The following is a 14,510-nucleotide window of genomic DNA, read 5'->3' as shown; positions in this document are numbered from 1 at the left end:
GGTTCTTCAGCATTCAGAAGTTAGTGACACACCCTTGACTACTGTAGGGTGATAGTGGTTTCCATGAGTTCATGTTCTGAAATCAACTGTTATTTTCTTGATTTCTTACTTTTTTGTCATTTAAATATAATTGACTGGAGAGGAAGTCAAATTGGTCAGTGGAATCTCAAATCATCTTTCTTCCAAATTTAGAGAAGAGTAGCCAATTGCAATAGATTTGATGTGCTTTAATTCAAATGCTGTCTTTTTCAAGACCTTCATGATGAATAGTGAAGCTGGGAGGGCTAATCCAAGCATTGGTTTATACCTGGCCACTATATATACACAGTGCACTTATCTGCTGCTCTTTTCCAATGCAGGCAGTTATTTTGCTTATATCAGGCTTTCACACAGATGCAGAGGAAAAAACATATTTCCTTCATCAGAGGAACACAGGTTGACTTTCACTAGACATTTGACAGGTTGTTGGGAAGTTACAAATAGAAGAAGAATATGCCCATCTCCTCTGCAATTGCTTTTTGAAAGGGCTATCTTTTGAAGGTAATGTTGCCATTTAGTGAATATTACACATTGAAGCTTCTTCTGTGATAGTGATTCTTTTTTTCCAGGATTCTCTACTGAATGAATCTTACTGTGTTATTTATTTAGGACATAGGCACCACAACAGAGAGAACAATGTCGCTATGGACCTTGTGTTAGAGATAGAAATGAGATGAGACACTTGTTTCTTCATGCAGAATAGCCTAACCCTGGCTGTCCTCCTCACAGCACAGCCAGCAGACTCTACCCCCCAGCAGACTTCAACCCCTTTGACCAGCTAACCCACTCTTTTGTAACAGCCATTCTTATTGGACACAGCTGTGACCTATTAAGGGCAAGGCTGTTCATCTTCTTTGGTAATTAGTACAGCTGCAACTCATCAGGGGTGAGGTTGCTTGCAATCCATTTTCCTACAGAACAATATAAATATCTATATGGATATAAACTGCATGAACAATTAACAACAGAAATATCAAATTCTACATGTACTACAGGTCTAAAATGGCCCTGAATTGTAGTTTCTTTTTGGAAACACTCTTATCAGCTGTTAAAATGCCAGTCAGTTCTATGCTTAGAAACATGAAAGTTTCTATTATTAGAATCATGGATGTTTGCAAATTTTTTTATACTTTGAATAATGATATTTTAAAGTGTATTTTAATTTAGATACTCTAGTTGCTAGGAAGTTATAGCTCATGCTAGGCATTATTTATCACTCACTTTTACCTTGTCACCTTCCAGGTATACACTAAATCATTTTTCACTGACTTAAGCTAACCTTTCAAACCTCAGCACAGTTTCAAATGCAAATGCATATGTATACACATGTATATACATACACACATATATAAAAATATTAATATATAAATTTATGTGTAAATATATTCAGGCATACATATAAACATGCTTTTTCACAGAACCATGGAATGGTTAAGGTTGAAAGAAATCACTGGAGATTATCTATTTCAGCCACATTGCTCAAGAAGGGTTCCCTAGACCATGTTACTCAAGATTGTGTCCAAATACTTTTTGAATATCTCTAGTGTGGGAGTCTCCACAATACCTCTGGGCAACCTATTCCAGTGCTCAGTCACTCTCACAGTAAAGTTCTTCCTCATGTTCAGGTGAAACTTGCTGTCTTCTCATTTCTACCCACTGCCTCTTGTCCTATTGCTTGGCTCCACTGAGAGGAGCCTGACTCCATTCCCCTGGCAGCCTCCCTTCAGATACTTGCAGACATCGATGAGTTCCCCTCTCAGTCATCTCTTCTTGAGAATGAACAGGCCCAGCTCCCTCAGCCTTTCCTCATCACAGAGGTCCCTAAATCATCTTGGTGCCTTTCACTGGACCTGCTTCAGGAGTTCCATGTCTCTACTGTACTGGGGACAAAGCACTCCAAATGTGGCCTCACCAGGGCTGAGCAAAAGGGCAGTATCACCTCCCTCATCCTTTTTCAATATCTGTGTGCAAAAATAGAATATGATACCCACCAAGTATTATTTAAGCTTTATTCAGATTACTAAATAAAGACAGAAGAAGTAAATAAATTCAGATTAGGTAGATCTGCAACTGAAGATTTTCCTTAAAGTGAACTCTTTAAAAGAGTTGCATTGCTTAGTTTTGAGCCCAAAGGAGAACTCTAATATCTGGTGTGCTTGATGATCTGAGTGAATCACAGTTTTGTATTTTGCATTTCTCCAAAGGCTTGTTTACTACATAATATTAAATCTTGCTGTAACAATGGTTACTATTTTGTTCAGAAACTATTTTGTGACACACATTAATAGACTGTTTAGATATCAGTTTCTTAATTTTCACAAATTTTCTCAATATTGAAAGCCTGGCATTATCCCAATATAAGTGCTGAGTTGAAGTACATTGGAATTGTTCCTAATAATTAACCACTAATTTTGGGAAATCCACTTTCTGTTGTCTCTGCTCATTTTACAGAGTTATGTGTGTGGTGTGGTCTTTTTCCTGCTCAGACCATGCTGTGCCTCCTGCTGATTGAAGGTGCTCTCAAAACTTTAGAAAATCAGAATCCAAATCCAAAGCTAAAAAAGCAAACATGGGTTGAAATTAATTTCAACTTTGCTTTTTAAGCCATTTAATCTGAAGTAACTATTAAAGCTGCTTCTTTCTCCAGCTAATGGAGTGACTGGCAGCTCAAGAGAGCCATTTCCTCCACCTGTTACAGGAGAGCTTTAGAACAGGATAAACTGCCTTCTGTAGATGCCTCTCCACACTGGCAGAGAAAACCTGCCCTATTTGTAGCCTAGGTAAGATGAATTTCATTCTTTGGGAGGGCCAAGGAAAGAGGCCTAAAGGTTAGGTGTTTGGTTCTAAATTAGTTTGCTGTGCTTAGGAATGACGAGAACTTCCAGAGGTGATTTCTGTCATTTGAAGTCCTTAGAGGCATTTGAAGAATCACCTTCTAAAAATGCCTGTCTCCTTCTGTTGACTACATACACTTAAAACAATTACATTTAATGAAGATGAAATCAAATATTTACTGGTGTTCCTTGGTATCTGTGGCTGTAGCGATTTATTTATCACTCAGTAATTCTGACAAAGAAATGAAATGCATTCCCTCCTTCCCAGCACAATACAGTTTGGAGAAATTTTTTTCTTATTCAACCTTCATTGCAGCAGTTAATAAATTCAGAGTGCTTATGCTGCTCACCACAATTTAAGGATTTGCATGTGTGTAGAATTTTTTGAGCTACTTTTTAAAAACACACACACACAAAAAAAACCCAGACAAAAAAACCATACAGGTTTGTTTGGAATGAATGTGTGGTTTATTCTGGTGTTTTTTGTTTTTGCTGAACAGGCCCTGTTTTTCTTTTTTTTTTCTTTTTTTTTTTTTTTTTTTTTTTTTTTGTTTGTTTGTTTGTTTTGTTTTTTGTTTAATTCAGGGTTTTTTTTGTCACTGTAATGCTCTGTGATGAACATTGCCTGAAGAGTAACACCTCACAGACAGGTGTTAGGGATGGCACCAGTGACTGAAATGAAAGCCCAGGAGTCTTTTCTGTTTAATCTGAGCACAAATTAAGTAGATTGATTCTTTAATTTCCACACTGGTATTTAATAATTATTTGTAGCTCTATTGTCTACTTTGTATGTTGTAACTACCAATACTTACTTGCATTTAACCTGGCTTACCTTGGGGATGATTTCAAAGTATTTTGACAAAGAAAGAGACTTCACAAAGGGTGGTAATCTATGTACCCAGGAATTTGTTTCTTCAAGACAATCTAGGCATATTCTGCAGGGTATAAAATGTATAACAGGAAGAGCTGCAGGGGAATTGTCAGAGATCATGCAGAGAGCTTGCATCAGAAAAGTCAGAAGCAAAAATGGCTAACAGCTCTCTTCGATTATGCAGGAAGCTACTCAGAAGAATTTCTGAACTGAAATGGTTTCACCAGGGAATTTGTTGCATTAGTATGGTGGTTAGTTAACAGCTAAGGTTCTACAATGTGACACATTCACCTTACCCACCTAGAGGCAAATATTAGCATTTGTACCACAGATTGCTACCCCTCTCCTATAACACCTATATAGGACAACCTTATTTTGTTGATTCAAATGATTCCTTCATTGAGTTCAGCCATAAATTTATTAAATATCACACTTCTACTAAACTATTTATTAAATATCACACTTCTATTAAACTGTCTCCAAAAGAGTCTTATGTTAACAGCATCCTAAACGCTAATCAATCCAAAGTGTGTTTTACTGAAACTTGTCAGACAGTGTAATGCTTTAGACTATCCTATCCCTGTGTCTTAGTAGTCAGAGAGACTTTCACCATATTTACATGTTAACTTGGCTCTTCAGTTGCTGTTGACTCCATTTCTCTGTCCCTAGTTCCTTGATCCTGGCCTGCCCAGTTCCACACTCTACTGGAGCACATCACATCAACCCAGCTTTACTGCTCACCACTCCTGGTATCCTCACCATGTCCCAGTGTCACCTCCTGTCACCCAGCTTCCTTTCCCACCAGCATCAGCCTCTTGTCTGATCTTTTTTTCCTTGTTACTTGCAGTTCCCCCTGGAATGGTTCAAAATGACGTCACACTTCAAAAATATGAGATTTTAAGTATAGAAGACAATTTGGGTTATTTCAGAGTTTGTCTCCCACTACCCTATATCCTGTATACATTTAGATCCAATGGTAGCAAATATTTCCAAGCAGAGGTATTATAAAACCAATCCAAATTAGTTAAAACTAATCTAAAATTAGTTAGAACTAATCAAAAATATTTGAAATGGGTAAGAAAAGCTTTTAATTTTATTTTTGAGACAGGCCAACTCCAATAATACCCTTCTGACCCCCTAGAGATTTCTTTTCCTAGGAATAGTTGGATGTGGTCAGAAATTAAATGGGTCCTTGCAAGATTGTGAAGCATCCTGTTGACTCTTGAGAGACTCCTTTTAGAGCAGATCAGCACAGTGAGAGAGGAGAATTAACCCTTTCTTGGGACTGGTTTGCTCTCAGCAATCAAAATGGCTGGAGTGTTCCTGCAGCCCCTCTCTTCAAGGAAAACACAAATTTATCTTATATTATTGAAATTCAAGGATCAAAGAAGGTGCATGGTAAGGGAGTAATAAGGTGCTTTAAATATCTTCTACCTCCAACATGAAATAGCCAATGACACTTTGATATGGCTTTGCAGTGCTATCTTTATGGCTTCCATTTAGCAATTTTCTTTCAGAGGTTTATAAGACCCTGCCACAAACTACTGAAATTGCACAACCAAAGATGTGCTGCACCAAACTGTGATACAGACAGTGAAAGAAAAATAGACTTGCTTAAACCAAGGCTTCTGCCACAGAAATTGTCTCGGTTTAAGAAAATTTACAGGGCAGAGACTCCAAAATGAGTTACCTCTCCTTTTAGTCTTAACTGCTCCCTTTTCACCAATAGGCAGAGATGTGTGTGAGAACATTTAAGTGGAAAAATAACAATTCACTAAAAAAATGAAACAGCAGCAATCAATATAATAGTAATGAGCACTAGATACATCAGTGCTGAAACCCATGGACTACCTGGGAACAAAGAGCACAAGATGGCAGATAAGCCCCTCTCTCAAGATGGCAGGTGCTGTAAAAGACTGTGTGGTTCAAGGGACAAAGACAAGATGGCAGATAAGCCCCCTTCTCCTGACAATGTGATTGACAGAGAAGAACAGAGAGAGAGAAAAGAGGGGGAAAAAAAATCAAGAGAGCAGCTGAACCTCTGCAGTAACAAAATCTCCCTCTTCCCCCAAACAACAACCAAAAGGCAGCAAGGACAAAACAGAGAAACCTTGATTCCAAAAGCAGCCAAATGCCGTTTGAACTGTTTGTTCCACACCTCTCGACAGGGTCTCTCCCCTGTCAGGACAGTTCTGTTGGCAATGGTGGCTGCAACTTGGGCAGTGGCAAGAAATAGCAGTGTTAATTTCTCCACCTTTTTGGCAGACTGGAACCAGTTGGTGTCAGCACTGTAGTTCTGAGTTGGCACCACGTTGCAGAGGAAAAGAAGCAGACTGGGAGACCCTCCTCCCAGTCCTGGCTTGGTGGCTGCAGACAGGTATTTGTGGAATTTGCCCACGGACAGTTTAGGATTGGGAAATGCAGTTTCTTGGAGATCTGCACCAAGCAAGGAGCTCAGAGAGAAACAAAACAAAGTTCCTGCATTGGCTTGGAGAAGCAACTCTCTTAGGATCCCTGCAAGAATGGAAAGAGAAAAAGGAGACCTTACATTAGTGCTCTCTCTTAAAGTAAACGAACCTTGGGCCAAACAGGTTCCTGACCCCTGGCTCGTAAAGGAACAGTAACAATCTTGGGCAGAACTGGTGTAGCACAGATGCAATACACAATACAATACACAATTTTTGGGTTACCCAGAACAGAAATGTTTCTATTTTTTCAAAGCCTCTCAATTGTAAGTAAGCCTGTTTATAGAATTTGAATGCACATTTTCTTCACATCAAGGTAAACAAAGAAAATTTACTTCTGCTGATAAATCCTTGTATATAAGCATTTTATGGTATGAAACTTCCTAACTATTCCTTATAACTACTTAAAAACAATGACTTGGTTTTTTTACTAGCTCTTGATAAGGAGCAGAAAGTATAGCAAATAAGCATAACTGAAGTTGGTAATACTATGGAACAGTGTTTGCTGCAATCTAGGGATGCTAAGAACAAGCAAGAAATAAGCCAAATAAATGAAATAAGAAGTCAAAAAGTTTTGTGCAAAACCAGAAAGAATTCAGAGTAGAGAAAAAACCAAGAAAAACCAGAGAGATCAGGAAAGACTTTTCTCTATATCACCTAAGATTTCCTTACTGATTCTCAAGTTTTACTGATATGCTTTTCTCATACAACTTTAATGCTTATTTCTTGTCCAAAGTGAGTCCCCAAGTCAAGACTGCTTTGTTGAGAAAATCCTTGCATCAACCTTCAGATGTACAAATCTGTAATCTGTTAGTTCAAATGCGTCAATAAAATTTCTGATTGTAAATGCAGAGCCTACAAGAAAAAGCATGTAGGTATCCTAGGTATCTGGGACACAAGCAGGAAGATTATTTTCTCACTTTATTAATTCTGTGCTGGCAAGCCTTGTGGTTTTTTTTGTTTTTTTTTTCCCATAACTGTTGTGAATTTTCAAAAACCCCAATCTCAGGAGTCTTACTGTCTGCAAACCCTCAGATTTTCTTTAAGTGCATTTTTCAAACAAGTTCCAGTCATCAGAACTGCAGGGGAAAAAAGCAACAACAAAGCCCAAAAAAGTGATAGAGAGAACTTTCAGCATTCAAGACATTACATGGCAAATGGCATGTTCACAATGTATTTGGGGTTTTATTTCATTAATTTCATACTAAGACTTTGAAAAGACAATGTTGGAGATACCAAAGGTTTGCTTTACTGAGAGTAAAAATGGAAAGATTCTAAGTGTTTGTGTGATTTAGAGAAATCTTAGCATAAGACCATCTTGTACACACTGAACATGGGATTACTGGGTGAAGATTTTTTTTCATTTCCTTCAATTGTTTTTCTCTGTAGGGAATGATTTGGAGCATTAATAGTTTATAGTACCATTCTTTTCCTAGAACAGGAAGCTCAGAATAAGGGAGTCTCACTTCCAACAATCTGAGATAGATGTGAAGGGTCTACTTTGACAATATCCATGCCTACCTTTTTTTCTGTCTCCTTATAAACTTTGTTTCTGTGCTCACTGTCTTTCTCAACTTTACCTGTATAGCTATTTGCTCCACATGCTCTTCTCCCCAGAACCGTGCTTTAATTTGATGATTGCAATTACTGTGTATAGACATTAAGTTTTTTTTGGTCATTTTCTAAACTATATCACAATTTTTTTTTATTAGAAAGGCAAAGTCTCTGCTTCCCAGGCAATTGGAGGCAAACTCGGAACATTGCTTGAGGCAGAAACTGGATATAAAACAGTTCCTGCTCTTTTGTCCTTGAAACGCTTAGGGGACAAAGTGACACAAAAACAATGAATGTCCTACCTGTTCATCTGTATGACAGGGTTTGGCTTAGATAACAGAAAAATACTCTGATCTCAGTCTCAAGTGAACATTGTCAAATTAACACAAGCCACTATATCAGCTGTCAGCTTAGTCTTTGTTCCAACAAATGACAGATATTAGCAACTACTCATATTTTTTTCACACCCCAAGAGCATATGATGACATAGTATTCATACACAATGAGAAGCAATGTACCACTGGGAATAGTTTCCTCTGTGCAAAACCTGTCACAGGCATGAGAAGTCATTACTGATGTGGTACACAGTTGCATGAATGGGATATGTGTGCATTGGGAGCTCAGCACAGCTTGAAAAAATTCCAGTGTGAAAAATATTCTGCTCTGTTTTCTCATTGTGACACTTAATGTGCTTCACTTGCAAGTATATAATTTGAGTGGTGCAAAAAAGCAGAAGCTTTGCCCCCTTTGGTCATTAAAGAAGCTGTGATACTTTATAAAAAATGACTTCACAAAGAATAGGAATTTATGGCCTTGTGTTCTGAAAAAATATATTTGGAAAAATTATATCCTTCCCTTCAAGACTACCACTGTAGTTTTAATTGCTCATAACATCCTTTATTTCTGGCCTTAATTATTCTTTATTGGTCTTGAACACTGCTAACTTCCATACTCTCATTCAGAAGTATCTCTTTCACTGGTGGGTGAAGGGATTGCCATATATATTAGGGGGATTTATTAAGTCTTTCTCTAATACATTAAAGAATGAATTAAAATCCAATATTTCCTTGCCAGGAAGATATTAAAATATCACCTTTCAATCTTTTTTTTTTTTTTTTTAATAAACTACAGTGATTCCTTCAAGTCCCTTGTTAAGGCCTTTTCTTAAGCTATTGAATTATTGCAACATCTTTTTTGTAGACACTTTCAGATATTCCACTATCTTTTTGACAGAAGGAATACAGCAGAACCATGTCTATGTTTTAAGAAGTCAATCACAACAGTTGCAATGGAACCCTATATCAAGTTAGTCCCAGTAATGCATCATACAGTGATAAAATCATTCCTCAAATCCCACTTCAAACTTGAGCTACCTCTCATGTAGGGTTGCATGTAGGGTCATGTTCAGGTACCAATTTTGTAGTAATTACTACCTATGTAGTGTATAGGGAAGGGCAGTCGGAAGATCACACACTGTTACGGAAAGTAACAGGACCCATTTCTTTCCCAATCCCCTAAGATAAGCCATCACCCTTGGAATGTAACGAATGTAGCCCCCCTAACATGCCAGTAACTTTCCATTCCTTACTAACCTAGGAAGTATTGCAAAACCCCTTTCTGACGTAGTAAAGCACCCTAGAGTATATAACCCCATGAGATGAGACAATAAACGCCTTTAACCGTCTACCACATTGGTGAAAGCGTCTTGTTACTGGCCCGAGCAACCCTGAAGAGTATTGGGTCGCTGTGCTGTTTCATCGGAACCAGGTTGCCTGCCTTGCATCAGAAGGCAACAACCTAATAAACACTAATAAGTGTTTTAGAAGTCTTAAGGGAATTATGTCTTATTCTGTAGGTATGGCCAGTGTTTCTCATTCCTCGGTCATCCTTAACATGGAAGGTGGTGGCTTGCTGAGATACTGATTCCTCTGCGTAATTGATTTGTCCTTATTAGTTTGCCACTCTGCAGTCTATGTGTCAGCCGCATATGGTGTAAATTGTAGTTTTACCAATGCGTACAGGTGAAAATGTTAGTTTCACATATCAATTAATGCGTACCTCCACTAGTACTGCATCTATTTAATCACGATTGCTCACCCATAGATACTTCATTAAATACGTCTGCAAGTTACTTCTGAATTAATTTAGAATGTATGTGGATGATAGGGTATAGTGCTTATTTTTTTATCAAAATGTCATGGAGTTCTAAAACAAGTATCTTATGTAAGTTTATACCTTTCAATTCCTGGACTTTTAACCAAATAATGAAGTAATACTTGTCTGATCAATAAAACCATATTAACAAAGACTAATGAAAATACAATAGTTACTAAAACAAAAGTATCTTTCAAAGTATATCACCTAAAGAAGCTTAGTCAACATGAACAGCACAATTCTCAGTAACAACTGTATATCCTCAAACACCAAATGAGTACTACCAGCAAATATGGACTGTGCACAAAGGTAAATCTATTCTTGAGGAAACTGCAGCTCTGACAGGATGAAATGAGACTAGAGATAGACAGAAGGAGATAGATTGACAAGACTGAATTAAACATTTTTTCTTCAAACACCCAATGGCTTCTAAGATTCAAGTGCCAGTAGCATTTATAAGACCTTACTAACCAATGCCTAAACCTGTAAAGGTCTATAGCTTCAAAAAAAGCTGATCCCCAAAGAGATTTATCCTGCCAGCTTTTAATTAATTGAAAGTAATAGAAGTGGTGACTGCTTCAGATTCGGGACCTTAAAAACCTCTCTGAGTCTTGGTCTCAATACTTACATTTCAACGACTTTATCTGTACATCACTAAACAAACTGGAACACTGCTGAGTATCTCAAGGTCTATCCCACTCCTGCGTGTAAGACAAACTTGTGCAATGAACATTTCTTATAGTACCTCATTGGAAATTCCAGGCAAAGGCCCAACCCTCCCAAAACAGTGACAAGAAATGATGATGCAGTACAGCAATGCAGAAAAGACAGATTTAGTTAATTCTGACTTTGGAGTGTTCAGTTTTCTACAAAATTTTAAGCGGACGTTCCAATGCTGGCTGGCTTTGGAGGCTGCTGGCTGGCTTTGGAGGCTGCCAAAGGATTTCAGTAATACAGGCTATAAGGTTGTTCTCAGCTATACTGCTTCCACCAAAAATTAATTGTTTTGCATAGTAGAAGCACTTCAATAGAGATTAATTAAAAATTTCTCCCATGAAAAGCAAAGGGCCTTCCCATACAGGCCAGGGCTTTGTGCATTTGTACAGGCATAAGTTTAACTTGGTTTTGTAGCTTAGACAGTTTAATCGGTCTACTCACACCACACAGTATTGCAAGAACTGAATATGTACTGAAAAGAGAATAAATATTATTTTAGAAGAAAAAAAAAAGTGAGTTACATGATCAACTCTAGGACAGAGTTTCTATCTGTAAATCTCAAGCAGAAGAAAGCATACCCATCTTTTCTGGAATTAAATATATGCAGCATCTCTTCATTACAACATTTTCTGCAGATGAGCCTAAGTAGCTCCCTTCTGCAAAGTGGATTCCTTTTTGAGTTCTTCCCCTTTTATGGAGCAGTTCTATTTCCTAATTTGTGGCTGAGTTTCTAGTCACTTCTAAAGCGTCTAATAGTTAGCCTTAGCTATATTTTTAATCTCTCCCTTATGAAGCTAATCTTAGCCACAACAACCTGTTATCAATCATGGACAAAACATCTCAGGTAGGGACCTAAAAAGTATTTGGTTAGAATTTCAGTGACTTTATTGACCTGAAACTAAGATTTGACAGTTTCCAACAATATTAGATCTTTTGAGTTGTCCGTCCCAGTCTCAGTTTTACTGGCAGAAGAGTGTGCTAAGCAAAGCACAGCTCTGAGCCTCTGAGTCCCTGCTTGTTTCCAGGAATCTGAGAAAAACTGTCCAAAGTACAGACAGGTAGTAGTGGTAACAATAACAATAACACGACCATTGATATTGCTCAGTGTTATTACAAAATAATAACTGGTCGTTGTTGTTCCTTTTGTTGTGATTGTTGTAGTCATTGTTAGTGATGCCTTTATTAAGTGCTTTGTAGTAGTGTCTTGTCTCCTAGCTAGGAGACATTCTGCTGGATGCTGTGTTTCTGTGTCATAAAAAGACATCCTTTAAAGAGCTAGAGTGAAACAGAAATGGGATAACAGGCATACACGACAACAAACCTCAGAAAGTCCAAAGCGACAATGAGACATTTCTGATTAGTGTAATAATACTGCACACAGCATGTTCTACTTTTGTCAACTATTCCAGTACTATTGTAGTCCTGGCAGGTTATAATGTGCTAATAAATGTCGAATGGTATTGTTATTTTGAAGGAGACTATTTCTTTCTCCTTACCTCACGGACAATTAGTTAAGCATAAGGAGTTATCACTTTGACATGGATCAACTCTTGGTCACAGTAACACATTCAGATTGAAGACCCTCCAGACTCTCAGGATCGTGTGAATATCAAGGGCTGATAATGGTCAATTATATCAACTTGACAAATTAGCAAAGGTAATACTGAGGAAAGTAAAAAATAACTCAGATAAAATTTAAGTAGAAGTGCATAACAGTTTACGAGAAACTTGCCCTTTACACAGGATGTAGGCATACTTCCCTGTAAGCTTAATGCACAACACTTCTATAACGTAATGCACCCAATTTCATGGCTTCTTCTTCTGAAAGACAGTAAATTTTATTCCATGTTCCCTTTCTTCTTGCCATGCTTAGCTGATCCTGCTTAGTACCCTCTCCTGGGAGAAGAGTTTTGCTTGCATCTCAAGGGGGACGCATGGGCAAATGGGTTCCAATCTGCCCAAAAATGAATATTCTATTTCAGAAACACAGTTGAAGAAAAAATTCTCTGTGTGGTTTTGTTTTTCTTTTTTTTATAAAATGAAATTTTAAAAACATTTTTGTGAGCTCTGAATAAATGCAAACAAACACAATTAATAGTGCTTATGGTCAGGGATTTTTCTTGCACCTAGGTTGTCTCCACACAGATGACTATTACATACATTGAAAATTCTTACTGACTTTTTAAAAATGATCTTGGAAAATACCCTTTGAAAGACTAGAGTTTATGGATTAGAAATTTCATGAAATGGAGCAAAGTAAGTGAGATGTTGCTAAGGCAAATTTAAACACTTCAAGAAAGCAGGGTAGAGGGCGTGTGTAGAAAGTTTAGGTTAACAATGAGACTAATATTACAGCATCAGAAAAAGAGATTCTGTGAAATAGGATGTGCTCTTAGCATTGTGCAAGGATGACAAATGTTTCAGGAGTTCTCAAAGGTCGTAAATAGTCATAAATCCATACTGTGTTTTGAAAACATGGAAAATGAGTAATTTATTATTTTGTGTTTTACTCTATTTCTCACATTGCTAAATAAAGGCTTTCTTTTGTTTTGTGTCTAGTTTTGCTGCTTGTTGGTTTTTTTTTTTGTTTGATTGTTTTTACTACATTATATTTTATATAGTATTAAATGCTTTTAAAGATCAGTGTAGAATACTTTACAGCTCTCATACAGTCCATAAATAATTAACTAGCCATTCCAAACATGCATAGGACTTCGTTCCCAGGAGATTATGACAGATGATTGTTGTGTGAATGCTCCTTGGGTCTTTTAGAGGCCTATATCTTTGACTTGTAAGAATCAACTCATGAAATCCTGACAAAGGAAATAGACTGGATTAGAAAAAAAAAAAAAAAGGAGAGGAAAAATAAAATAAAAAACCCCCCAATGCTATTGCTTAGGACAAATTAAAATATAGACCTTGTTGAAATTTGGCCCCACCTCTGTCATGTGTTGCCCTCAGAAAGAGTTTTACCAGGGCTATAAACACTGAGGTCTTGCTCCCTTATGTCACTTCTCCCACATATCTACATGAAAGCAGAAATTCCACCCTATTTGAAAAAAGTGTTTTCTTTGCCATGAGTACATAAAAGAAAGCCATTGACATGCTGAAGTGGGTCCAGTGGAGTCCCCCAGCCAAGAAAAATACAGCACACATCAGACATGGACAGGCTGAGACCTGTTTTGTTCAGCCTGTAAATGGGAAATAGAAAGGACACCTTATTACTGCCTACACCTGAAGGACTGGAGGATGCAAGGGAGAGAGAGCCTTACAGTTGGAGGTGCACAGCTACAGGATGAGAGGCAATGGACACAAGCTGGAACATGTGATATTTTGATTCAGTATTCAAATGGGGTTTTTTATTTGTGTTTGTCTTGAATACCTACCTAAATTCCAAGCATGATCACTCTTAACTTGAAAATAATGAAAAGCCATGGTTACTTACAGTACTATGTGGAAATGGATTTTGTGAGAATTTGGGAGAAATAAACTGAGAAATATCCTCTAATAGGTAAATTATAATGCAACAAAAATATCAAAGAAAGGATGTAAACCTCTGTGGTAGATGCTGAATTTATTATTTTTGGAAAAGAGTATGAACTGCAGATTTCTGAATAGTTTGCTGCATGCTTCAGATATTATTAGATAGGAATAATCCAATCAGCAACAAAGGCATGAATAATTTTCAATATCACGCTCAACAGTACATAAATCTAGCAAGCTGAGAGAAAGGACTGTAGACCAGTAAAGACAGAATAAAATAGTACAAGGAGTCTTACAAAGAGAAAATGTCTCTCACAGCCTTGTCCATTTCTAGTTTTTATCCCCTCTGTTTCTACACAGTTCTTTCAATGGAATACTTTACCCACTATCACT

Source organism: Onychostruthus taczanowskii, unplaced genomic scaffold (assembly GCF_017590055.1).
Source record: "Onychostruthus taczanowskii isolate IOZ18803 unplaced genomic scaffold, ASM1759005v1 scaffold11, whole genome shotgun sequence".
NCBI lineage: Eukaryota > Metazoa > Chordata > Aves > Passeriformes > Passeridae > Onychostruthus > Onychostruthus taczanowskii.
The sequence above is the reverse complement of the archived record's forward strand: the minus strand, read 5'-3'. Positions refer to the sequence as shown.